Genomic DNA, 26,811 nt, shown 5'->3' on the forward strand with positions numbered 1-26,811 from the left:
GACGGTCACAATTTCCTGGTATTCACGCCCGTCCACTGAGCCTGGCCTGAACTTCCTGAGTGGCATCTAAGAGATCAGGTGATAAAGGACTGTGTCGTCTGTTTTGGGCACTTCCTCTCTTGCTCTCACCCTGGGGGAAGCCGGCTGCCATGTTTTGAGGCAACCCAGTAGAGAGGTCTATGTTGCTTGCCAGTCACATGAGACGGCTTGGAAGCAAATGGCCCCTCGACCCCAAGTCAAGCCTTCAGATGAGACCACGGCCCCAGCCAACACCTTCACTGTAGCCTTGTGAAAGCCTCTTAAGTCAGAGGCACCGAGCTATGCTGCCCTGGAATTATTACCTCACAGGAAAGGAGAGAGAATAAATGTGCGTTGTTTTAAGCTGCTAACTTTTGGGGTGATTCATTATGCAATAATAGGTAATTAAAACAATCTCTCACCCTCCTGCCCTGCCCTGCATTAACTTGAGTTGGGTGCAAAGAATTTGTCAGGGAGTCTGAAGATGTAAATGGCCACTGTCTTAAATAGCTGAACACCACAGACGGGGCCTTTCCTGCTTACGGGTAGGTACTTGGTACTAAAACTTGATCCTTTGTTAAGAAAATGTACTAGTCTACCGAAAACAAACCCAAAACCCAAAGCCAGCCTATTCCAACATTCTGACATCCTTCTAAAGCTCCAATCACAATAGGCACTTGGACCAAATCCTCAAACAGAAAGAGCTTTGGCTCCACAGGTAACAGTTTAACCAGTTGTTACACTGCTGCATAAGAAATACTGCCAAATTCCCAGCCAGGACTGGGGGTATCTTCACCATCTTAGAAACCACATCAGCGTAGCCAGTTCCCCATCGGGGTTCTGTACCACACTTAGACCAGCCTGAAAAAAAAGAAAGAGAGAGAATGTGTCCACTGAGATAAGTGGGAAATGCTGTGCATAAATCTCTGAGCACAGTTAAATTCAGAGGCTTCAGGGATCACATCGGACATCAGAATTCTCTATCCATCTCTCACCTTGACTCCACTTGCTTTTAACAGAGTCTCACCACATAGCAGTCACAGCGTCTCCTGGCTGCCCCAACTAACACGCTTCTCAGTATAACAATCTCGGGGGAAACAGAATTTCACTCCTTCAGTAACCCCCTAGCAGTCCCTGTGGTCAAGGATGGGATTCTCATAAAGACATAACAAGAGATATTCCCTTGACAGAGGGAGTTGTAAAGCCTGGCAGGCAGGCAGAAATGGCACACTCCACTTCTCTCTTACTGCCCGAGTGTGCTTCCCAGACCAGCAGCGTTGGAAATGGAAATGCAGCTCCGCAGCCTCCCCCCAGACCTTCTCGAGCAGCCTCTGCATTTAACAGGTTCCCCAGGTGATTTGCATGCACCCCACAGTCCAGAAGCGCTGCATTAGTAACACCCAAGTGGCCCCCCAGGCGAGAATGCAGTGGAAAACGTTTAAATGTCAGGACTTAGAAAGTATAATACCATCTATCTGCCCTGAAAGGTGGCGTTCAAAGACGTCCAGCCCTCTGAGAGAGACACAGTGAACCCAAGGATGGAGATGCTGAGATTTAAAAGGGCAAACCACGAGCATTCAAACTATTTTAAACAGAATTATGAGTAACAGGGTATCTGGGTTGAGCTGCAGGTCTGCTCTCTGAGCCTCAATTTCCTCATTTCTAAAAGAAGATGTTTCTTCAGAGGTGCTCAGCCCCAGCTGCACATTAGAATCAGCTGGGAAGGCTGACAAATACCACTGCCAGGCTCCATCCAAACCAGCTGAACCAGGATCTCCAGTGAGGAGGCCCGGACTGCCTTCGTTTAGGACTTTCAGGTGGTTCTAATAAGGATTCAGGTTTTCATCAAAGTCACATCCAGGGCGAAGTCCCAGAAAAGGCTAACATCTAGCTCATGCATGGCCTTTGCGAAAGCATGCTGGGTTTCATCCCTATGTTACAGCTGGTGTTTACGACTGCGTGGAAGGGTGGGATCTTTTCCCCTTTCGAATCCTTCATGTTCTTCAAGGAGCTGATGTCACACCGAAGGTCCGAGCTTTTCCCCTCAGGCTCTCAGTGGGCTTCTGCACGCACATTTCGGGGTGGAAGCTGAGCCCTTCCTCTAGTCTGAGAGTTCAGTGGCATCAAGGTGGCAAAGGAAAGAGGAAGGTGCTCCAGATAAAAAGGAAGAATTGGCAGTTCTCTGGAGGTGAGGATGGAGAGACAATCCAGAGAGGAGTAGAGGTAAGAACAGAAATGAGGGAAAGCAAAGATAGTAAAGCAATCCATGAGGTGACTGCTCTACAGAAGCCCACATTTTATTACAATATACAACGTGGCTGGTGTGAGTGGATATTCTGTGGAGACCAAAAAGGGGCTGACATTTATGAAGATGAGGATTTCAATCCAGCAGAGGTAGCATCTACAGATAACATTATTGAACTTTGAGGAGCCTAAGCCAGGACCTGCAGAAGCACTTTGGGAGGAGAGCAAAACTAATGGATGTCCATGGTAATTGCATCCAGATCTCCAAGGGCAGTGGCTCTCCAAGTGACAACTGCTTGTATCTTGCTTCCTCTCTGAATAAACTCATCTTGGCTCTACATAGCTCCCTTTATACTGTCATTCCTTCTTTCATGTGGGAGCCACTGATATGAGCTGGGGACACAGTGGAAAGAAAATAGACAGGTCACGGGGATTAATGTCCAGTGTGGAGGATAGTTATTAATTAAGTTTATAATTGTAAATTGAGGTCAGAGCTATGAAGGGAAGAAATGTGGCTCTATGAGAACAGATAAGAAAGGAATTCATGATGGAAAAGGTGGTCGGAGAAGGTCTTCATGAAAGAAAGATGTTTGAGTTGAGATCAGAGTAAGGGGGGGAGGGTGCATCCACGCCACAGAGTTCGGTCTTCAGCACAAGATCAACAGGAAGCTATTGAACATTTCCAGGCAGAGGGTGAAAAAAATCACTGTGCGGTGTGGAGAAAAGGGTGAGAGGCTCCGAGCAGATGTGGCAAGACTAATCACAAGGCTCTTCCCATAGTCCAGCCAGAGTGATGACTTGAATCCCAGCAACAGCAGTAGGGATGGAAAGATGTTACCTGCAGATTTAGCAGGTCAAATTGGCAGGACTTGGTGCTGGATTCAGAGTGAGGAGTGAAAGAGAACGAGGTTTCCTGAGTGTCTGGCTAGTGCCCCAGGGTGGATGGCACTGCAACTCAGAGGCAGAGTAGGAACCTAACATCAGATTATTCCCCTCTCCTGTTGTGCTGTTTCCATTTAGAGGTTCCAAATAAGCAAGCCAGCTAGTAAGAAGGCCAGCAGGTCCGATGGAGGGAGGAAACTCTTATGAGCTACATTTTGCCCCGTGGCTGCACATCCCACCTCTCAGGTAGCTCCTGACCTACACCCCCCAACTCCTGTCGTCTGAGATAAGGATGATGATACTCTTCCTGAGGGATTCCCTCGGAAACTCTTCAGAATTTCTAGGTGACCAAAGAGAGGCCCTCATTCTGTTCAGCCACAGCTTAGGCTGTGATGGTTTGAAGGCCAGGTCCATACCCTCTGGGAGGTACAAGTACTTGTTTATGGGATAAACCTTCTAGCCTGTTAACTACATAATTGTTCTCTTGCCTTCTGAAATATGGTCCAGCAGAGAAGGAGAAACCAGTATGCCAGCCTCTCCATCTCACTTTTAAGGGCATTAAAGTCCCACTCGGGCCACCATGTGAAAGCAGAATCTTACTCGCTGTCTTCCCTAATATTCCTACCACGGACCCTCCCAGGACCCTCCCAGGACCCTCCTCCACTTGGTGATGCAGATGAGAAGATCTGTGGTATTCTAAGGTGCAGAAGGCTTGGCCCCATTAGTCATGTCCTCCTTCCTGAAATATTTCTCTCACTTGGCTTCTGGGAGCCATTTCTTTGCTGATTTTCCTCCCATATCACAGGCTACCTCTAAATCTTCTCTGCTGGTTACCACTTTTCTTCTTAACCTTTAAAATTTGCAGTTCCCTAAGGCTAAGTCCTTGGACTGCCTTTTTTTCCCTCCTCATTTATTCCCACTCTCTGGTGTTCCCTTCCGGTCCTGTGGCTTTAAACATTATTTATAACCCGATGATCCCCTGGTCCTGATGATCCCCTGGCCTCAATATCCCTTAGTTATCCGGTTGCTTTCTTCCCATATCTCCATTTTTATATGAAGCCTAACATATTTAAACCTGAATTTTGATTTCCTGCCACCCCTAAGCATTTTCCCTTCACTGGTCTCCCCACCTCGGTTCATGATAACGCCGTTCATCCAGTTTTACTGACACCAGAAACACCCTCATCATCTAAGTGTAGTCTGTGCACAATTGCTGTCAGCTCTGCCTTCAAGGTTAATCCTGGATCCAATCACTTCTCTCGAGACCTCCACCAGGACCATCCTGTCCAGGGGACCATTATCTTTCTTGGACTCCTGCCCTGACCTCCCAAATGAACTCTCTGTTTCCATTTCTGCATATCCTCAAATCTTCACCTGGAAGTCAGAGCCATCCATCTACAATGTGAATCAGACTGTTGCTCCCTGCCCTTCACTGTCCAGTGAGTCTCGACCCACTTCCGTCAACTCGAATCTGACTGTGACCTAAGAGGCCCTCAGCCCACCTGTCCGGCCTCACCTCCCGCCCCTCTCCCCACCGCTCCTCAGGCTCAGCCACACAGGCCTCTTCGGTGTTCCTTGAACATCCCAAACACCTCCCACCTTCTGGCTTTCTTCTTCCTCCTGTAGGGAGGGCCCAGCTGCGTCTGCTGCCCCTTCAGGTCTCTGCTCCAACCTCACTGCCTCAAAGAGGCCTCTTTAAGCATTAAAAAAGAAACACTGAGCCCCCATTACTCTTTATAACCTTACTCTGCTTTATTTTCCTTCAGAGCACGTGCCACTTTCTGACATGATGATTTTCAGTTATTTACGTCTTTGTGAGTCTCTCCTACAAAAGCATGAAGCCGTGAGGACAGAGAATGTGCCTGCTTCACCCACCGCTGTGTCCCCAGTGCCTGGCACAGGGTCTAGCGCATCGCAGGTGCTCCAGAAACACTTCTGAGCAGATGAAGGAATGAATGAATGCCTAGTTCTATTTAAAGAAGGCTGAGGAAAGAAAAACCTATGGGACTCAAAGAGAGTACACAGGAAGATGCTCGCTCTTTGACGATGGTCCATGGGTTTTGGAACAAGTTGAGAAATATTAGGGGGCGGGCAGGCTGAGGAGAAAAAAGCAAGCTGTAATTTAAAAAAAAAAAAAAGATAGGGTTTACCTTGTCTTGTTGAAAGGAAAAGAAGGTAAAACCAGAGCAAAGAATGAGGATATCAGGCCAGAATACTTCCTGAGAGCGCGAACCCTCAGGTCGGAATGCAGACAATAAAACCAGGAGAAGGACTTTCTAAGAGAGTAAAACACATTATGAAAAAGCAGAGAGAGAAAGAGGAGACGGAAGAGAAGAAAACTACGACTCCATTGTATTTACAAAAAGCTGGGATGTCCTTAACTGAATGTTTGTGTGAATGGCTTTGGTTTTCCTGGCGGTGGGAGACGAGTTCCAATACTGTGTGAACACTATGGAAATTCATTTTGCAATTTTTTAAATGCCTGTGAGAAGCGAATGCAATAATAGATGTGCAAGTAGAAAGCATTCTGCAGATGAAAGGTATTGTCCTGAAAAGAATAAAAAGCAACACTGCTAGGACGTGAGAGTTAACTTTGGGGAGCTTGCTCAGAAGCCCAAGCAGCCCAGGACCCAGGGCCGTGAGCAAGGCCAGCTCTCCTGTAGCTGGTGAGCGAGGCAGCCAGTGACGACCTGCCGATGCAGCTGCTGCTCGTGGGAGGTGGACAAGGAAGAGAAGACGCACACCTCCTGGGGACCCTTGGCCCTTCAGAATGCTCAGAGCTAATCTTGCCTAAAGTATCAATATATTTTCCATGCCATCTCACCTATCCAGAAGGCCCCCCTTTGGCCATAACGGTTGTGAACCAGGCAGGTGAACAGATGCAGACAGGTGGAGTCAGGGAGCTGACTCAGAAAGCGCCTAAACAGGGACACTGTTCCTGAACAACCAGCAGATGACAATGACACCTCCTGCCTGAAGGACGGCTTCTGTCCTAGATGACAGGAGAACACTGTCCTCCCTGCCTTCTCTGTCAAATTTTGGCATTGAACTCTGAAAGGCACAGCCTGCAGCCCTGCTGGAAATGTAGCCGGAGAGTTTTACAGCAGCGGTGAAGGCACTTTGCAAAAGGGCTCTTTGAGGCCAGCTCTGACATCCCACAATGCCAAAGTCAAAGCTCCATCCCCTCGTCCATCCTGTGCATCTTTAGAGTGATCTGGAGGCAGAGCTGAGCTAGCAGCACCAGTCCTGATGCTCTCCATCCTGGAGGGAAGGAGCCATATTTTACCCAACAAAGGACAGTCCCCACCAAGGACCAGGGTCGGAACAACCAGAGAAGGCCCAGCCTCTGCCATTTGTTGGCACTTTCCTTTGCCTTGTGTCTTGGAGGCAGTGTCTTGGGCAGCCTCTCTTGCTCAGACATGGGGTGATGCCTGCCTCCTCAGTGTCCCCTCCCAAATCCCAGATGCCCACGCCTGCCTCCCTCCTGCAGCTCGAGCAGGTTCAGCCTCCCAACTGTCAGCAGAGGCTAGGACTTGGAGACTGAAGCTGCTTGCTGGAGTAACACTGGGTGACCTTATGTCCTCAATCAAACTCTCTGGGCCAATGCTACAGGCACAGCCCTGCTACCAAGTCACTTTCCCAAGCCTGACACCTTTTCTGGACACATTTCCAGGATGAGCAAATAAAATAGCATTCACCCTGCTACTTGGGTCCTGAGACAACACTGACAACTTCCACCCCAAGAGCAGAAGCTTTCCCCAGCACTCTCTGCTTGGGAATGAAAACTGATGAACCTAGTATGATAATCTCTAGGTCCATCCATGTTGCTGCAAATGGCAGTATTTCATTCTTTTTTGTGGCTGAGTAGTATTCCATTGTATAAATACACCACATCTTCTTCATCCATTCATCTGTGGATGGACATTTAGATTGCTTCCATGTCTTGGCTATTGTAAATAGTGCTGCTGTGAACATTGGGGTGCATGTATCTTTCTGAATTAGAGTTTTATCTGGATATACGCCCAGGAGTGGGATTGCTGGATCACATGGTAACTCTGTTCTTAGTTCCACTATGCTGTACACCAGAAACTAACACAACATTGTAAATCAACTATACCTCAATAAAGATAAAATAAATAGTACACTGAGAAAAAAAAAACCCTGATGGACCCAGGAAGATGCTTTCTTTCTCTGTGTGCTAGGACTCTTCTGGAGACAAACCAGGTATCTCTCCAGTGCGACAAAACAGCCATTCTTAGACTAAAAGGGAAGTTTTTGTTCCTGCTGCAAAGTTTATACAGTTCTTTTAGATGCCTGGGGCAGATGAGAAGAAGGATCAGGTTGGTATCTGCTTCTTTCTCTCAAATATCTTAGCAATGTGGAGCCTATATCAGTCAGAATAGGTTAGGTTATGCTGCTGTAACAAAAAGCACCTCAAATTTCATTAGGTTCAAGCAAGAAAAATGCATTTCTTGTTCATGTTGCACATCGCCTGAAGAGGGCTCAGCTCATTGGAGTCACTGAGGAACCCAGCCTAATGGAGGAGTCACTATATTAAACATTCTAGGTTATCATATCAGAAGGAAAAGAGATCTGGAGAGGCTCTTGTGAGAGCAATTAAATGCTCCAGTCTACAAGTGACACATGGCACTTCTGTTCACAGAGTATTGGTCAGAACTGTTAAATTAGATGCATCCAATCACAAGGGGTCAGGTGGTAAAATCATATCCTGCTCTAGAAATAAAGAGAACCAGAAACGTTTGGCAAACAGCACTAATGGTGACCACAAAGAACATGGGGTTAGGAAGCCAGCTCCTGGGTGCCAGTGCTCTAGGAAAAAGTTCACCCTTTGCTCCAAGCAGGCCCTCATCTTTTGCTATTCAGTTTCAAGCCAGGAGAGGCCCTGTGATGACCCTAATGGGAGGGTTGAGAGAGGAAGTGGTGGCCAGAGGGTCTTCCGTGGGAGAGATTTTGTTACCCTCCGGTGACATTTATTGAATGGCATTTACTATGATGGATGACTCGTGGAAGCATTGCATTTAAATGTTTATCGATCCCATAGTACACTGGACAGGACCCAGGAGATGCTCAGAACTGGGCACAGAGCCAGGCCAGCCAGCTGCACTGTATCACCTGGGGCTGACAGATGCCAGCATCCAGCCCACTAAGGGCACAGCATCTTCCTCAGCCCCGCAGGACACATGTGAAACCTTAAAGTTCAGTTCTCCCCGTGTAAAGGCGGGGCTGCATCGGCCCAGAAGGATGAGGCCTGTGACGAGATCTTGTTTGTCTTCAGATTCACACCAAGGGTTTCTTTTCTTTTCACTTTTCAGTTGTGCAATGAATGTCAGCGGTAACAGGTACAATGCCTTCTAGCCAATCCCTCCTCGGACACGTTCCCACAGCCTGGGAGCACATGCCACCTCCAGTCTCCCTCCAGGCTCCTCCGGAGCCTTCCAGGAACCAGAACGTCATGCCTAGTGAAAGCTCTCTATGGACCCTCTCTTCTAAGTGACGCCAAGGACCAAAGGACGCCAAAACGTAGAGTGGTGCCCTTTGTGCTGCTGCCAAGTGGGAGCAGTGATGCTGGAGACTCCAGGCAGCCCAGATGCAGCCACGCCATCCCTGGACTCAGAGAAATGCCTGAGAGGCAAGCAGCTCGGAGGTCACTGCTCAAGTTCTCGAGGATTCTGAAGGAAAAGGCTGCAGGTGCCTCGGCAGGGGAGGGGCAAAAATAAAATGCAAGTTACTCCTTCCACAAGATTAATCCTACCTTGCTTTATCGTTCAGACTCTCGAGGGAGCTTCAATTGAAAGGGGGTTTTACTGCTTGTCTGTGGTTGACAATAAATAGTTAAGTCCCAGTTTTTGACCTTGAAAACCTTTTCCTGTGATAATATTTGTAAGGACTCTTTGAGTTGTGACACACAGAACTTGAATGGGATTAAGAGGGAGAGAAGTGAATTAGTGGCCAAATAACTGAAAAGTCAACATATAGCTAGATCAGGGTGTCAACTCAACTGCTCATCAGGAATCTCTCTTCTTTCTGTCTGTCTCTCTCTCTGTCTCCACCTCCGTCTGTCATCTCCATCTGTCATCTCCATCTCATCTCCATCTCTATCTCTCTCAATCTCTCCCTCTCTCTCCTCTGCTTTCCTTTGTTTTTCCTTCATTCTCATGAAGCTAACTCTTCTCATGAACCAGCAACACAACAGGACAGGATACTCATTCTTAGAACCGAGCACCACCAGCAGAAAGAGAGCTGCCCTTATCCCCCTAGTCCGAGAAAACGTCCCATGAGTGCCTCCTCTCAGCCCAGCCCCAGTCCTTTGTCCATCCCAAGCCAGCAACGGGAGTCAGACAAGGCAGTACAGCTGACCAGCCACCTGAATCCAGAGCTGGGTGTTGAGGGCTTAGCCCCCTGGCGTGGCAGGGACTGATTCCTGCATGCTCCCGGGGGGAGAACAGATGGGTAAGCAGGGAGAAACACCTGCTAACCGCCACGGAAGTGCTGAGCCGCATCTCGCTCCCTCTCCGAGCAGCCATTAGTCACCGTTAAATGGCTCTTCTGTTTAATTCAGTAAGTTTACTGTTGGGCCTGAAGATGTTGAGCCCAAACAAAACACTGGCTGCCCCTCCCTAGCTCCTCTTCTGGGCTTCACGGTGGTCAAAAGACAAAAAAGTGAGTTTCTCTCTACGGGGATCCAAGTGTCTGCTCCCTGAGAGTGGGACTCTAGAAACTTTAGAAGGATATGCAGGACCGATGCTAACTACCAACCACAGGACTGGGCTGAGGTTTTTAAAAGCTTCCAGTTGTTTGTAAAATACAGTTGCTTTGTCCAAATTTGCTACATTCAAATTAAAATCTCTGCTTACCTAACTGTTTACAGAAACCCTCACAAATTAGATTAATAATTAAAAAAAAAAGACAAGACAACAAGATAATTAAGTCTGATTTGCTCCAGAGCAGGTTGGTGACAGCCCTGGAAACGTGCCAACACTAATTGACTGGCGATATTTCCCATACAGTTAATTGCAAAGGGTCATTGAAAGCCCTGAAACCCTCCCAGGCGCCCTCAGCCGAAGTGTGGAGAAGGGATTTAGAAGTGTGAAGGGGACCGTGGCGGGGAAGGGGGCCCCCGGGGACATCTGGTCCTTCCTCTCCTGGAGCGCTGTTGCCATCGGTGCTGTCAGATCCCGTCACCTCTCTGGCCTTTGGTCTTCTGGACGGTAACATGGTCATGGGCACTGAGGGAGGAGAGGCCAGGCCAGAGAGGGGCGACCAGCCCTTCTCTGTTCTCCCCCAGCTTTGATTAACCTGTGACCATGTGCAAGTCCTGTGCTGGAAATAGCAAGGACACAAAGATGTGCCTGCAGGTCACTTGAGCAGCAATGGGTAACTTTTAAAATGGCAAGAAAATGATACAAATGAACTTATTTATAAAACAGAAACAGACTCACAGACATAGAAAACAAATTTATGGTTACCAAAGGTAGGCGGGGGCGGATAAATTAGGAGTTTGGGACTAGCAGATACAAACTACTATACACAGAATAGATGAACAACAAGATCCTATTGTACAGCACAGGGAACTAAATTCAATAGCTTGTAATAACGTATAATGAAAAAGAATATGAAAAGATATGTATATATACATATAACTGAATCACTGTGCTGTACATCAGAAACTAACACATTGTATATCAATTATATGTCAATAAAAAAATAAAAATAAAAATGTATGTTTGGGAAAAAAATGGCAGAACAAATTCAGTGGGCTACCAGTAACAGGACACTGGCGCTGAGGAAGAGATGAATTAACCAGCAGGGAGAAAAGAGCAGGAGAATCAAGGAAGACTTAGTTGGGAAGATTCCCTTTCAGTGAGGCCTTGAAGAATCAGACTTAGGTGCTTGGAGGAAGGGAGGGGAGGGGAGACCTGCCTGAACAGGGAAACAGTAGGGTGTTAAGGAAAGACTGAACACGTGAGTGAGGCTGGAGTGTTCTGGCCACTGAAAGGGTGTCCTACTCTTTGGGGGCCAAGACCCTCCAACCCTGTCTATCGGCAGAACTCACATGGGACCAGGAATCTCACAGGAACCTGGGACGCCCTAGCCCGGGAGGCAGACATGTTTCAGGGTACGAAGCTGTTAGTGGCCAGGTTTCCTTGCTGCCCCCTCAGTGGGGATGTTCTTGGATCTCCGCCTTAGTGCTTGGTGTTAATTAACTCAGCTCTCCTCTGCCTCTGGATCCCCTCCCTGTGGCGATGAGCCTCGCTGACTGCCTGTCACCCTCACAATTTCAGCGCATCCATGGCTTCTGCCTCGTGAAAGCTGTGTATTGTCCTCTCTGCATTTTTTTTTCACTTTGGCTCCTTGCAGCAATGAATGATTTCCTACCTACACGTCCAGCTGAAATCCTCACAAAGGGGAACCTCATTAGTCTTGATGACAGATGACAGATACCCGATTTTGATCATGTCTGGTATTAGTTAAATCAGACACGTGGGACGGAATGTGGACGCCTGCCAGTAATTTGCTGGGGCCCTTTGTCTCAGCCTGGTGCTGTGGGAAAGGACTTCTCAGGAGGGGTTTAGTGTTAGGGTGATTGGCTTGTCTGTTGCAAAAAGATATAGGAAAGCTGTCTTAGAATGGGTGCCTGGATGAACCTGAATTCTAGACCAAAGATTCTCAAGCTGGAACGTGTACCAGCACCACCTGGAGGCGGCCCCCAGTTTCTGACACCGTAGGTCTGGGCTGGCCCGAGAAACCGCGTTTCCGACAGGTTCCCAGGCAGTGCTGATGCTGCCTGTCCCAGGACCATGCTTGCAAAACACTGACCTGGACTGATTCAGACTCCTTTCCTTGGGCCAGTCTGGTCTGCTGCCTGTGTGTGCATTGCCTGTGAATGAAGAACGGTTTTCACATTTGTAAATTGTTGGAGAAAAGCAAACAAAAAATACTTTGTGACATGACTGTTATATGAAATTCACACTTCAGGATCCATAGATAAAGTTTTATTGGAATACAGCCATGCTCATTCGCTTACACAATGTCTACGGCTGCTTTTATGACACGATGGCAGAATTGAGACGTGGCAACGGAGACCGCAGGACCCAGAAAATATTTGCTATGTGGATTTTTATTGATGATGTTAGCCAATTCCTGTTTTAGACTAAGGGGTCTGATATTATTCTAAATGTGTTGAGATTTATCTGAAGGAGAGATACACCTAGTCCTAGACATTCCCTTGAGGAAGTCTTTGACTCACTAAATGATCCGGTCCTCAAGTTTCTGCTTCCTGGGCTCAAGATCGAGTGACCACCTCCCCCAGGACTGTCTCTGGGCAAACCATCTGAGCCCCCAGGTGAGGATCTACCTCTTGGAAGCTGGGTCAGGGAACTGAATTTCTGACTTGTCAGCAGAGCTGATTCCTCCCCCAGAGCACAGCTGCCCTTCATACTGGCTGGTTCAATAGATCATCATCTATTTCCTGCTTAAAATAATTAGTGGGACTGTGGCCTGCTCCCCGGGCCAACCCCAAGGGAGGGGATAGATGTGAGCTCCGTGCTTCCTGGCCATCTGGGAGTTGTTACCCGGCATTCCCAGAGCAAACTTCTTGGAACCTTCTGGCTTTTACATGCCGACAATCTATGATCCGTGAACTAACTTAAGAGATGTACAGGGATTCGTGGCTTTCTATTCCTTCCTCTCCATCCTCTCCCATATTTGCAATGCTGATTCCCCACCTCCTCCTCCCCATCCTCTTCACTCTTTCCCCCCTTAGCTTGTTAAATTAAGACCAATAATAATAATAACTAACCCTTAGTGAATGCTTATTTTGTGGGGCTGTTCTCAGCCTTGAGTGTAGATACCATTATTAGTCCTCAAGAAAACCACGAGATTTGCAGCATGGATGGAGCTAGAGATTATCCTACTAAGTGAAGTAAGTCAGTCAGAGAAAGGCAAATACCATATGATATCACTTCTATGTGACATCTAAAAAAAAAATGACACAAATGAACCTATTTACAAAACAGAGAGACTCACAGATGGAGAAAACAAATTTATGGTTACTAAAGGGGAAAGGTAGGGAGGGACAAATTAGGAGTTTGGGATTAGCAGATACACACTACGTTATATAAAACAGATAAACAATAAGGCCCTACTATATACCACAGGGAACTATATTCAATAACTTGTAATGACCTATAATGAAAAAGAATGCACGTATGTATAACTGAATCACTATGCTGTACTGTGTATATGTATTACGTATATATACATATGTATATATGTACACGTTTCTGTACACCAGAAACTGACACAACATTGTAAATCAACTATACTTCAATTAAACAAACAAACAAAAAAGAAAACCATGAGAAAGGTGGAATTATTACCCCTAAAAAAATGAGGCACAGAGAGGTTAAGCAACTGTCTAACGTCAAACAGCTGCAATTGGGAGACCCAGGCAGGCTGATTTCCAGTCCCTGCTCCTACCCTTATGGGTCTCGCCCCTCGGCCATGCTATAGATTCACTGGTCCTGAGAAGAATTCTGTCTGGAGGATGAAAAGACGCTTACCTCAGTCTCTGTTTGAAATGTGAAAGATGAAAAATTCATCAAGCTTTTCAAGGCAAACATCTTTGTGACCTTGAGTAGACGAAGATTTCTTAAACAGAACATGAAAGAGCTAACCATAAAGGAAAAAAAAAAAGATAAATTAGTGAACGTTTAAGTTAAGAACTTCTATTTATCAAAAGGCACCATTAAGAGATTGAAAAGATAACCCTTTTCTTCCCTCCCTACAGGCAAAATATCTGTTAGACTCTTCATAGAAAAGGATATCCAAATGGCCATTTAATATACCAGAAAGTGCTCTACTCTATTAGATATCGGGAAAATGCAAATTAAAACAGCAATGTGATACACTCCACCTCCCCCAATTGAAAAACAAAACTACGCGTTTGTCTTTCAACAACCAAGTGTCGGCAAGGCTGTGGAGCAGCCGGCTGGTGGGAATGTAAACTGATACAATCCCTGTGGACAACCAGAGGCATTTACTGGTGCTTAACACAGCCACACCCGGTGACCTAGCCCTTCTAGTCTAGGTGTGTATCCCGGAGAAATGTGTGCATAGGGTCATCAAAAGAAATGTACCAAACATCTCATAGCAGCACCATTTGTAATAACTCCCAAGTGGGAAATACCCAAATGTACACCAATAGTAGAATGGATAAGTAGGGTTATACACACACAGTGGAATACTATACAGCCATGACACACCAGCAGCACAAGTACAGTATGGATTAATTACTCTTACAGGGTTGAGCAAAGGAAGCCAGACACAGTCTGCATACAAAGAAAGACAGTCTATGCTGTTGGGGGCGGATGGTGGTCACCCTGGTGGGATTGGGGTGGGGGAGGTGGCAGTAACTGGAAAAGGGGGCTTAAGGAGCCCCTGGAGTGACGGTCTTGTTCTTTCTTGACTTGGGGACTGGTTATACAGGTATCCTCAGTTTGTGTTCACTTTCCTGTATGTATGTTGATAAAACACTGATAAAATATTGCTGTTGGACACACAGGTATATTTCAGCTTGCACCTGATCCAACTGTCTTACGGTCATGACACGTTCAGATTTCCTAGCCTAGAGTGTATGTAGATATGAGAACCCGTTTATGGGTTTTTCATTAAGTGAGCAGTTATGCTCAGAAAAATCCCCAGTCACCTGCCTTGGAGTCACAAAGATACCCAGCCTGAAGGCAACTTCCAAGCATATTCCAAGCTGAGTCAAATCTCTCAGACATCTTACCCTATTCTGGTGATGCAGAGAGAGACTTCTGGAGTCTGATCCATTGCCCACATCCTAACTGTCAGCAATCTTCCCTTCTTTATTCCAGGAAGACACTCTCTTTCTGACTCAGCTAACAGGGAGACTATTTCCTGAGCCTTGGCTCTGCGTTGTGACATCCAAACAGACATGTGAACCAGAACCACCATTCAGTCCCTGAGTCTCGTGAAGGTGAGAGGCTGGAAACGAGCAGGTGTATCTGCCTTAGCAGCTTGGCTTGTTGGCCCCCACGGCTACCCTATTTTAAATGGGAATTAGTTGCCAATACTTAAAAATCAGATTTCGCCTAACATTCTAGGTTTTTGGCTTTTCTGGAAAAATCAAGTGCCATCCATCTCCCTGAGGCCCGTAATCAGCCCTCTCCCCTTGGCCACCTTCCGGCCTGGGCCCTGCAGATGAGGGGCTGCCACGAGCAACGTAGAAAGTTGAAAAACAGCAGCCAAACAAAACAGCATCCCTGTTCAGACGGCCTTTGTAAGAAATGACCTGGACGTTTCGCCAGTTGGGTCAAACAGTATTGATGATCCAGGCCCTGTGTTAGGTGTTAAGCCAGTTATTTAAGCATTTTGGCCTTAGTTTCATCATCTTTAAAGCAGGAGATGGAACTAGAGATTTTCTGCAGTCCCCTCCAACTTTAGATTTTTATCCATCTGTGACTTCAGTTAACCCCGGAGAAGCGGGACGTATAGGCCGGTCATTCCGAAACAGCACGCGGGAGTGTGTGCGTGCGCAACCAGCCCCTGTCACAGTCAGTGGGGTCCAGCGCTGAAGATTTGGGTCTAGGAGTCTCTTAGCAGCCCTAGGAGAAGGGATCGTGTAAGAAAACCTTCAACCTCCAGACTTCTATTTAAAGATGGTACTGGATGCTCTTATTCTAGAAGCCTCACCAAGTCTCCCCAGTTTTCACACCAGTCTCTGGAAATCCCCAACCACCTCCACTCCAGACCTACTGAATCCAAGTCTGAATTTTAACAAGATCCTTGGGTGACTTAGATGACATTCATGTCCCAGACATGCTGTTTCAGAAGATCTCCTTGGTTCTAGCTGTGGGTTCCTTAAGAATCCAGGACATCCCACCTTCATCGTCATCCCAGCCAACAATCAGGAGGCAAGGAGGACAGTCCGCGGTCCTGGTCTCAGTCTTCCTTCACCGATAACAGACGTCCCAAATGACGTTCACACTCACATCCCCAGGGTGGGTTAGCCCAGCTCCCCGGGGCTCCATCCTTTTCTCTCCTACTCAGGACAGCATCTTAGAATTTCAGCGAGAAGAAATGACTGCCTCAACTTACTGTAAATTTTCAAAAAGGCCATCAGGCGCATGCGTTCCTTCCACCACGACCATCAAATGACAAATGACTGTGACCCTCTTCACAACTGCTCATGACACACCAGTGGAGAGAGACACACAGCAGAGAAGGACTGGAGTGTGGCCTGGGGAGGAGAGACAGCTCGGGGAGGGCAGGGCAGGGCTGCCTGGTCCCCTTCCAGGCAGATGCTAATGAGCCTCCCCAGCCCTAACCTCCCTGCCAGAGAAGCCAGCCAGTAATGTGATGAGCTGTCGCTGTTCATTATGGGGACAGCCGAAAGGGTCAGAGGTATCCATAGGCATAAGAAGAGGGCTGTGCTGGGTGCAGAGGGCCTGGAGAAGGGGGGCAGGGGACAAAGAGAGCCCACGCCCAGGTCAGCTTCTGCCCTGCGTGTCTGCTGGGCAGCTCTTCCTCACATAGGCTCTGAGGAAAGGATGCTCGGTAAGAGGGGTTGCTTCCTGCACGCTGCTGGCTGGCATGGCCAGGGCCTGCACACTGGCCAACCAGGAGAATCACTCTGGGAGTCACTCCCACTACCCCAGCAGATCCAGGACAGGGACTGCTGGAGAGAAGAGAAAACAGAATGAGAGTGTGGATGGGGAGAGGGAACCAAGCTTTCCTGCTAGTCCTCAGAGGATTCCTCTTTCCTCCAGGTAAGTCAGAGCCCCCACCCCAGTGAGTCACTGGGTCCTGGATCTGAGGGCAAGACGCAGCCACAAGATGTGATCTGTTCCAGATCCCCGTCATCAGAAATAGAGTCAGTATCCTTTGTCACAGACGAGGCCCCTGAGGCCCCAGATGGAATGTATACGTATGCGTCGGAGAGGAGAGCCTGATGGGAACAGGTTTTGTTTGTGAAGAAACAGAATACAACGTTCAGGATGGAAAGTCCTCAACCATCCAGAGGCTGAGAGCGCTTCGTCAGAAATGAAGTCAGAAAAACTTCTTTCTCTGCCCTGATTTCCTTACATAGCTTTGGAATGGACTTACCTGGACAGAGTACACAGGAATGCTGGCTAAAGACTAATTTTCCCAAAGCACTCTGGTTGACAGAGTAGAAGGAAAAGAGTTTGGCTAGATTAGAGCAAAGATAAATGAGCAGAAATTATGTGTTGGTAGTTTATCAGTTGGAGCGGGAGAATTAATCCACGGCGATACGTGTGTCTCTGGATGTGCGTGGATGTATAATTCAGAAATGGCAGTGAGGCAGCATTAAGGTTGAGAAATGGTGCAATTAAAAGAGTCAAGAACCACCTCTGTGAAGGCTCCTGCATCATCATTAATTCAGCCACATTACCTTCCACAAACATCGCACGATGTCCTGTTTGCGGCTTCCAATGACTCACAGAGGAGGACCAGCTGCCGCTGGCGTCTCCAAGGCTCCTTGGGGAAATTAGTGATTTTCCTACTTGACCAGCCTCGAAGTTAACCAAGTCCTGCCCAGCACAGCTGCAACTGTTTATATAGTATAACTCTGAGCGAGCTGGCAGGAGGGAAAGATGAGAGGGCGTAGCTACCCAGTGGTGGCCGAGGTTTCTAGGTCTGGGGTACGGTCTGAGATTCTGCAGTTTTAACCAGGTCCCAGGTGGTGCTGACACTGCTGGTCCCGGGACCGCCTCTGAGGGGCGAGGGTCTGGAAGGCTCTGGATCTCAAGCCCCACCCCAGGCCTCCTGAGGCAGGGTCTGCATTCGCCTGAGATTCCCATGCTCATTCGTGCTCGGGAAGTGCTGTTTTAGAGGATCTCCTTGGTCTCCTTAGAAAATCTGCGCATCCCCGAGATGAGGCGCAAAGCTGCACGTGTGCACGTGTGAGCGTTCAGGACACAGACGGCATTCCCATCCTGAACCCTGCCGCTCATTTCCCCTTGCTGCTGGGTTCTCAACTGAAGGAGACCTCGTCGAGGGAAAACAGCGAAATGGGGAACTCAGTACAGGAAAGGAAAGACTAAACCAGGACCTGTGAGCCAGCATGCGACGCCCGCCCCGGGGCAGAGCTCTTCTGATAACACAGGCTGGTGCACAAGCCCCGAGAGCCCAGAAGGATTTCCTCGTCTTATAGAAATGCCAGGGTCTGTGGGGCACATCAAGCTCTCGGGCCCCTTCAGCCACTTGAGCAAGGACTGCCAGCCGCCTCACACTCCCAGGTCCAGCTGGGGATGCTGGAACCAACATGCAGGGTCTGGCCAGCCAGCCCAGAAAGGCAGGGAGCCCTTCTGCCTGACTCACAGGGACAAGGGGTTGGGGAGGGGAATCCGCCTTGCTGGGCACCAGAAGTAAAAGAAGAAAATGATCTCGGCTCCTGTCAGTACGGCCACTAAGGACCCCTGGAGCACAGGGGACAGCCAGGTTGCACCTCCTCTTGCCTTTGTGAGAAGTCTGCAGGTGGGGCTGGCAGGCAGATGCCGTGCCCTCACCCAGCGCTAGCCCAGGTGGAAGAGGGAGCAGAAGTCTCCGTTCCCACTGGGCTGGAGAAGAAACACTGGGAGGGAAGTTACCGCTGTAAAAATGCGGAAAGAGTCTATATTCTCACAGGGATCCACACAGGAGAAAAGCTTAAGATAATCTGATCCAGAGCCTTCCTTGGCTACCTACCACGTGGAGCCTACCATGACGGGGCAGCAGCCTTGAAAGACGCCCTCCACCAGCTGAGGCTGCCGGCAGGCCCCCAGACGCCTGAGCAGAGATGCCCTATTTGATATGTGATCAGCTGTGGGCTGGCAGCTCTACCACAGCCTCCTCCCTGCAGCCCAAGGATGTTCCCAAGGTGAGGGGACAGGTCATTAGCCCTCATGACATGCCCTCTTCCCCGCACCCCACTGTCAGTCACCCCTGCTGGCGCCTGTCCCCTCCTCCTCCCCGCAGTGGATATCCCATGAAGTTAACGAAGCTTGAGTTCCAGGGTCCCCTCTCCGGCAGAGGCCCCATAATGCTGGGAGACTCTGAGGGGCGCAGGGTGTTCCAGAGAGTGGGGACACCAGCTTGTAATCAGGAAGCATTTTGTTTAAGCTGGTTGGGCTTTTGTTTTGTATTTGTAAACTGCTTAAAGAGGTTTTAAAAGAAAGGTAGCTAAGTTCCCAAGGCTCTAGAAATTTGTTTTGACTGTCTTCTCCTTCTAAATGAATATTGGTTCTTCTACCATTTTTTTTCTTTTTCTTAAAGAGCGCCCCCCACCCCCAGTTATATAAACTGCAGGTCCTCGCTCCTGTACCTGTACCCTCCCATGCTGCAGTCAAGAAAAATAAAGAGTGGCCTCTCTCCACCAAAAGCTGAGAAGGTCAGCTCCAGATCCTCCTCCCCTCCTTTAAAAAAGAAGGAGTTTTTTCAGAAGCATCTTCACTTCTTAGCCATGACAAGAAGGATGGAAGGCAACAGTGTCCCTAAAGGGCTCCTGGCAGGTGGGCTGATACTCAGATTCTTCAAGAAGAATGCAGGTTCCCTCCACCCCCTTGAAAAATGTCTAATTAAAATAAATTAGAAGAAAAAACGGGCACCGTTCCCTTCATGGTGCTTGTGCTTTGAACGCCTTGTGTTTGTTTTCTGCTCTTTAAAACTCAAGCATGCAGCCTGCTCCCACCCGCATCAAAGTCACCTTAAGTATGCTCTCCCCCGCCACTTTCTAAAGACCCATCTTCCAGTCTTCAAATCACACTGTTCTGTCCAGGAAGTGGTAGAAAACAGGCCAGGACTCCCTCGGGGCAGTGAGTAGGGGCAGTAAGCCTGTGACCCCATGATGAGCTGCCCAGATCTGGGAGGGAGGGAGAAACTGCCTTGGGTGGCTGTTTAGGGGCCCTTGGATGCCCCAGACTAGAGTCTATTAGTCATCAGTGCCACCTGGGATCGGGTAACGCACAAAACTTAAGCATAAAACCTGCATTAAGCCCTAGCTGTTTACAATTTTTTCATTGTCTTTTTTTTGAGGGGGGTAATTAGGTTTATCCATTTATTCATTTTTAGAGGAGGTGCTGGGGATTGAACCCAGGACCTCGTGTATGCTAAGCATGTGCTCTGCCACTTGAGCTGTATCCTTCCCGTTTACTACTTATCTATCTGTCTGTCTGTCTGTCTATCTATCATCTATCTATACTAACTGTAACTAATTCACAGCACTGATGTGAATATTAAGGAAGATTACGCAAACAGAGGCTTTATAAACTCCAATGGTCTTATATTTTTAGGTGTAGCATTCCTCACAATTTTAGACCTTCCTCAATGACAAAGCAATGGTAGAAAGACTCCAATGTGTGATTTTGATCTGTTTTTTTTTTTTTTCTCATACTTAATTTCAGCATTCGGTCAGCTAGACATTCTACATAGTTGTCTCAGGAGACTAACCAAGTGGTTGTCCTGGTTTTGAGATGTGGAATGTGAGGTCTCAGGAGGAAGCAGGGAACGGTGGGATTCCAGGGACATTCTGCTGAGAAGACGCATAAGATGAGGGTTGTTCCTCCGTCTTCTGCTGAACTGCAGGCTCACGGAGGGCCAAGCTTTTGCTGCTGCATCATGCTGTGCCCAAAGCAGTGCCATCCCTGCCCCTGTTGTGATAAGGAGCACCAGGGAGGCAGAGGACAAAGTACAAATCGCCCTACCTGGGAAACGTGAGACACGGGTCCCAGCCCCTGCTGACGACACTGGCTGCCTTTGATGGAGAATCCACTCCATGCTTGGCACTGTGCTAGGAACATACCAAAGTGTACCCCGTGCAGTACTCACACCAACTCTACGTGGAACTTGATTATGTGCATTCTGCAGATTTCCCCAAGTCAGGGAGCTGGTCAACGCTAGAGACTGGGGTGGCCAGTGTGCCTTACAGTGTGGCGGTTAAGAAGGTAGGCTTTGGACTTAGAGAGACCTGCCTTTGATTCCTGGTGCTGCTGTTGGCTGACAACATAGCCTCATCTTTCTGGATCTCAGTTTCCTTACTTGCAAAATGACCAAATTGGATTAGGAAAGTCCCCGTCATCCTTTGACTGTAGGTTTGTTCTTTGAGGGCGCAGTGCAGGAGAGGTGAGTTTCTGGGGACTCCAGCCCATGCCCAGCAATTAGCCAGGACCCAGAGGTGTATCTTGTCTGTCTCGAAACTGTCACCAAATTGTCTTGTCAAAGTGTGCTCAAGGACAAGTGGCCCGTTGTTGCTGACACCACTCCTGGGACCAAGGGACTGAGTGCAGCCTCACGGTTGTCGCCCACCCAGTGGATGCCAGACAGCGTGTAAGCTGACGGTGTGGTGAGGGGTGGACTCCACCCTGCTGACCTAATGCAGAACTGGAGGGAGTGGCCGGAGGGGCAGCTATCAAGAGTTGTCTCCCCTTTTCTGGAAAGACTCAGAGATAAATTTCTTGGGAATAATGGGCAAGAACTCTTACTCTATATTTTAAGGGAACGCAGCGATGTTTATTCTGGAGTCAAAGGAGAAAAGGAGGGGGATGCACAGTGCTGCCTTCTGCAGATAACCATCTCTCACAATTGCCCGTGGGGCCTCGTGGTGCCTCCGGTTCACTGAAGGACATCATGCACGTTCTCTCTGAGGGAAAGGGCTGCGAAACAGAAGGGAATTCATTCCCTATGGCCCCAGAGACTGAATGAGGACCAATGAGTAGAAGTCACAGGGGAGGTTAGTTTCAGCTTTGCATAAGAGACGGAACAGCAGAGTAGCTATGTGCACAAGCTTTGGGGTCAACCAGCTGTAGGACATCAGGCCTGTAATGAGATTCACTGTACCCCAAATTTCTCTCCTATAAAATGGGGATAAAGTATTTAGCATTGTGTTAGAATGTATCACCTTTCGTTTCATTAGGATTAGAAAGAGCAATTTAACAGCGTGCTCTGACAGCTGGCAAGGTGGCCAGGTCAGGGGTTGACCTCTGAGTCTGGAAAGGTTTGGGTAAGTGATCATCAGGCAAGGAAGAAAGAACTCAGAACAGAGATGGGCCCTGTCTAAGCTCAGACCGGGCAATGCTTCTCTGTACAGGTCACCAACCGCGGGTCCCCTCTGGCTTTTGTTTCCAAAACAGAGGTCTTGTTTTCTTCTGCTTTGCTTTGTTTCCCAAAAAAGGGCAAGAGGGCAGGAAAATGAACCAGAAGTATAGAAATTCTTTCACAAGGATCCTCAGGGTAGCAGTTTCTGAGGTGTGTAAATGGGGAAAGAAAAGAGAAGAGCACCTGTCTCCAGCAGCATGTCTGCCTTCGGCTGGGCCAGGCGGGGCAGCCTGGTACAGCTGCCCACAGTGCTGAGTATCTAACGACTGTCTCTATGGCAACCCTGGCCAAGAGGTCCTGGCTGCAGACCGCAGCCGGGCACAGCGAACCTCGCCCTCACGGATGCCAGAAGACCCAGGCACCCCAACAGACATAAACCCTTGGTCTCCACTCCTTCTGAACTGAAGTCTCTGATGAGATGCTACAGCCTGTCAAAATAATTTTTTGAGGCAAAAATTGGTGTATCAGTTTCAGGTGTACGACATAATAATTGGATATTTATATATGCTACAAAGTGATCACCACAATCCGTCTAGTTACCTTCATCACCATAAATTGACCTCCTTCATCCATTTCTACCCCCGACCCTCTTCCCCTCTGTCGGCCCATCAAACAGCCCACTCTGCTGGGCACAAGACAGAGCAACAGAGCAAGAGCAACTGTTTGTTAAAAATTGCACTTCCATCTTTATAAAAAGTAATCTTACTATTCAACAAATTGTTTATAATATCTAAAAATTATAATACACAATAATTATATAATATATAAATAATATATGTATATATTTTGATAATTTGTATATTAAATGTATATTAAAAAAACCCCACCCAAATCTCAATGGCTTAACCCAACAGAAGCCTATTTATTGTTCATGCTCAAGCCTCCCTAGTTTGGCCAGGGCTCTGCTGCGCGTAACCACTCCACACCATCTCGTATGCCTCTATCTTAGTATAATGTTTCAGATTTTCTCTGCTAGAAGAAGAAAGGGATGGAAGGTTGACCCCTGGCAATTAAATTCTTTCACTTTTGTGGAAGGCACACTGGCTGACATTTCATAGGCTGAAGGCAGTCACATGATCAGCCCTAACATCAAGAGGGCAGGGAAACAAAAGGCCTCCTTGCACCTAGCAGGGAAGGGGCACCAGTCACTGGTGAATAACCAGCCATGCAGCGTCCCAACATGTGAATGTGCCATATTCGTTCTAGGAACTCCCCTGCCCTTGAAAAAGCTGACCACAGAGTTGACAATCTGGGCCAAACCTTAGGACAGATACTATGCTAGATGCCAACTTCAGTCAGAAATGCCAGAGTTGCGACCAGGGTCCATAACTGAGGATGTTACCGGAGTACCAGAGTTCTGAGCTACACCCACAATGATCAGAAAGCTGTGCAGGGACAGCGTATTCCCAGGAAGGAACTCTTTGCACCATCAGGTGACCATGAACTCACACAGAGTCTAGAGATGGTTCAGAACATACTTTTCTATTGAGCCTTGTATCAGTCCCTAGTGTCTTCATTGGAAGGACATCAGGTGTCCCTTCCCCCTCTGATCTCACCCAGCCCCGTTTTCTTTCCTCCCCCCATGATCCCTTTATTTTTTCTGCACCTCTGCCTTACCCCTCCTTCCCCACCAGTGTGCCAGCTCCATCCTGGAGAAACACTACGAGCTTCTCAAGCCCTAGCATTTCCCCTGGTGCAGCCCTGAACTGTCAGGGGCTGTTCTTATGGCATGCAACCCACCATAGACGGGTTTTGATATTTTTGATTCTTTAAAGTGGAGCATCTGCACCCTTTCTCTTCCTGATTTTGCCCACCTGTGAAGATGCATACAGGGCATATTAAGTGGTGCCTGACAATGGAAACTGCCAGCCTCCTGGGATCCAAATCAGAACATGGATGTTGAGTGTGGAAGAGTCAATTTAAAAACCGGATTCCTTGGATGTGTGATCAGTGGTTAAAGAATTAAAGTCACATTTGAAAGGAAGGTGGCCGCCCTACCCTTTGCTAATATGATTGGCCAGAGCGCAAGCCATTAACCAAGCCATATTTATACATGGTCATCCATGTATACATGACCATATACATGACCATATACACCAGCCAACCAATTTGAAAAGGATAAGCAATGATCCATTGGTAACCAATCTTTCCCCCTTCCCGCCTCCCATGTGGTAGGATTGATGAGTGAACGCAGAGCCTGCCTGAGACTGACAACGTCTCTCCTCCCTCCCACACTCCTCAATGCACTCATCCTTGCCATGTCGAGAGGGGACAAGACCCCAGGAGTTGGATGTTGGCTCTAGGAGTAGATGAAAGCACGATGTGAGTTTCTGCTCTTTTGGAGAGCTCTGCTTGGAGTGTTGGGTACACAGGGGTTCTCTGTTCCCCACGTAGCTTCCCTTTGTGTGTACCCCTTGTGGGGAAAAGGTGATGGATCAGATCAGAATTTAGGCAGAGCAGAGACTCTTGCCCAGAACAACAGCAGAAGCTACTCTGGACTTGACAATATGCTGTTCAGAGGTGGGTGAAGGCATCACGGAAGAGGTGGCATTGGAGCTGAGTCTTGAAGGATGGGTAGAAATTTGGCAGACAGATGAGGGTATTTATTCCTCAGGCTCCCTGAGAGGCAGGGAGGGGAGCACATGGGGCAAGGTTGCCCAGGAGCTTTCCTACAGCTACAAACACGAGCTCTGCTTCTTTGATGTTCTCACCATCTAATTTGAGTTGTCTAAGTGATGGATGGGATGGGAGGGCTGATTCTCAGTGGGTAAGGGATTCTGAGTCTGCTGGGTCGGCATGTTTTTGGCAGGCTGTCTGTCTTGATTTGTTGCTTTGAAGGGCCATTGCTCAGAAAGCCTTTGTTATCAGCAGAGCAGGGGGCTGCCGGGTCATGCCCGTTTCTGTGCTCTTTGCAGGCACGCCACGCCAGGCTCACAGCGTCGTTATCTTTATTATTCAGCCTATAGGAACTCCATGCCTGGAGGAAGGATAGATCCAGCCGATCACCGGGCAACTCTGTCCATTCAGTGTTTGGCAGGCTGGGAATTCTGAGATGGGTTGGACTCTTTGGGTTCAGTGCTGGGGACTTGTTGAGTAGCCTGTGCACTCAGGTGGAAAGTCAGACACGTGACAGAGATAACAGTAACAGCACGCGGGATTGCCGTGCAGTGTACTACATCCACGCATCCAATCGCTCACGCAGCAAGCATCTACCCAACTTCTATTCCGTTTCAGATCCTGGGCACAGGTAAGACATGGTGTCTGTTTTCCCCAGGAACAAACCAGTGAACATAGCGTGTGAACATGTCATGCTGGAGGGAAGCTCAGGGGCCCTCTCGAGCATGGAGGAGGGTTTCTGCCTTAGCCTAAGGTGGGGCGTGGTGACGGGGTCAAGGAAGACTCAGCCTCCAGCACCCAGCACACCCGACAGGACTGTCATGAGGACCCAGTGACTGTTTCAAGGATGCATAAACATTGTGTGGAGGTAAAGCAAAAGGGAAGAACAGATTTACTTTTACTGCTGCTCTGGCTAGGCAGCACGACAGAATCCTCAGACAAGTGTGATGGCTGCACACGTGGTTCAGTTGCCTGTGCCTCCTAACCCCAGTCGTGGGCACTTTCCCACGTGGTTTCACCTTTCCCAGATGCTTTTCTCTCACCCTTCTTCCTTACCAACCCTCAAATCACATTTTTCTCAACAGTAGCCTTGATCAAACTTCATATGGAAGTCTTTTCTGAGCATCCTGAGAGCAAGGTCTCCTTCCCTCCTCCCACATCGGACTCCAAGTGACCCCACCTTCCTGCTGGGAGGGGTGGCAGGATCTGCTCTCATTTTTTCTGGCCTCAAGTTCACATGCCTGCCACAGCTAACATGACTTTCCAACGTTCTTAATGTTGCCCTCAGTTTGTTTTTGTTCTTGTTTTAAGCACACCTAGTTTTTTTTTTTTGAAGTGTAGTTGGTTTATATAGCTAGTTTCATGTGTACATGAAAAAAATTTGAGGAGGGGAGGTCATTAGGTTCACTCATCTCTTATGGAGGTGCTGGGGATTGAACCCAGGACCTCCACCATGCTAGGCGTGTGCTCTACCACTGAGCTATACCCTCCATAACCTGTTTTATGAATGGAAATCTTACCTTCCCCACTCTATCACTGTCTACCTATTCAAGGGCAGGACCAATGCCCTTGGTTGCTTTTCTTTGCTCTGCACTGGCTGGCATTGTGAGAAGCTCTCAGTGTTTGTCGTCACTTTATCAGCACGGCTGATAAAAATGAGGCTGTTAATTCCATCTTTGGGACTTCATTTGCAATTAAATGGATGGTGATGCCTTGGTTATGGCTTAATTAATAAATTCAATAAACATGAATTAAGGATCTCCGATGAGTCAGACTCTGTGCTAAGCACTGGCTCCACAGAGATGAATGGCAGGTCTCTGCTCTCAAGAAGTTCAGTCTAGTAAGAGACGAACACATGCAAACAGATATTTATAATGCCGAGGGTAATTGCTAGAGAATAGGTTTGTTTAAAGG

The 26,811-nt window shown here is 48.1% G+C and overlaps 1 protein-coding gene across 16 annotated transcripts in view; it reads right to left on the reverse strand.

Annotated features, from left to right (window-relative positions):
- The window catches only part of ADPRM (ADP-ribose/CDP-alcohol diphosphatase, manganese dependent), a 324,587-nt gene that overhangs the window by 98,453 nt on the left and 199,323 nt on the right, over positions 1-26,811 (reverse strand). For 15 of the 16 annotated variants that reach the window (XM_074342169.1, XM_074342168.1, XM_074342165.1 and 12 more), the window contains exons 6-7: positions 13,728-13,836; positions 11,983-12,043 (exon numbers count right to left, since the gene is read on the reverse strand). The exons of the other annotated variant lie outside the window; for it this stretch is intronic. The gene's annotated coding sequence lies outside the window, so the exon portion shown is untranslated. The remainder of the gene's footprint in view (positions 1-11,982; positions 12,044-13,727; positions 13,837-26,811) is intronic. 16 annotated transcript variants of the gene reach the window in all.

This window comes from Camelus bactrianus, chromosome 16 (genome assembly GCF_048773025.1).
Source record: "Camelus bactrianus isolate YW-2024 breed Bactrian camel chromosome 16, ASM4877302v1, whole genome shotgun sequence".
Classification (NCBI taxonomy): domain Eukaryota; kingdom Metazoa; phylum Chordata; class Mammalia; order Artiodactyla; family Camelidae; genus Camelus; species Camelus bactrianus.